We start from the raw sequence: 503 nt of genomic DNA on the forward strand, positions 1-503 counted from the left end.
CGGAGGGCGCACTTTTTGATCTTTTCCCGTGTTATCCGACCCGGGCTGCAGCGCGTCGAAGAGGTGGACTTGGGCGCCTACCTTATGGGAGAACACGACCGGTAAAGCAGGACCGAGTTCTGAACTCGCTGACGGTACGAGGAGCCGACAGCCGAGTGACGAGCGTGCCGGTGCGTGGTCCGGCCATTGTCGGCCTTGGGTTCGAATCCCGGGCTTGGAACTTTTCCCCCGCTCTCCTGGCGATGTGTTTTCAGGTGTGAGCGACTGCGAACACACAAAAAGACTCTAGCAGCGAGCAACAGTATAGTGGCGTCGTAGCCCAGTCGGTACAGCGCCAGCTCGCGGAACCGACGGTCCTAGGTTCGAGGCCCACCGGAGTTTCGATTTCCTGCTTTACCGGTCGTGTTCTCCCATAAGGTAGGCGCCCTAGTCCACCTCTTCGACGCGCTGCAGCCCGGGTCGGATAACACGGGAAAAGATCAAAAAGTGCGCCCTCCGCGCGC

At 60.2% G+C, this 503-nt stretch overlaps 1 protein-coding gene across 3 annotated transcripts in view; it reads right to left on the minus strand.

The window, feature by feature from the left end:
* Window positions 1-503, minus strand: part of LOC113217521 (GTPase-activating protein skywalker) — a 13,616-nt gene that overhangs the window by 9,732 nt on the left and 3,381 nt on the right. The gene's annotated exons all lie outside the window — the stretch shown is intronic.

This window comes from Frankliniella occidentalis, unplaced genomic scaffold (genome assembly GCF_000697945.3).
Source record: "Frankliniella occidentalis isolate FOCC.00 unplaced genomic scaffold, Focc_3.1 Scaffold113, whole genome shotgun sequence".
NCBI lineage: Eukaryota > Metazoa > Arthropoda > Insecta > Thysanoptera > Thripidae > Frankliniella > Frankliniella occidentalis.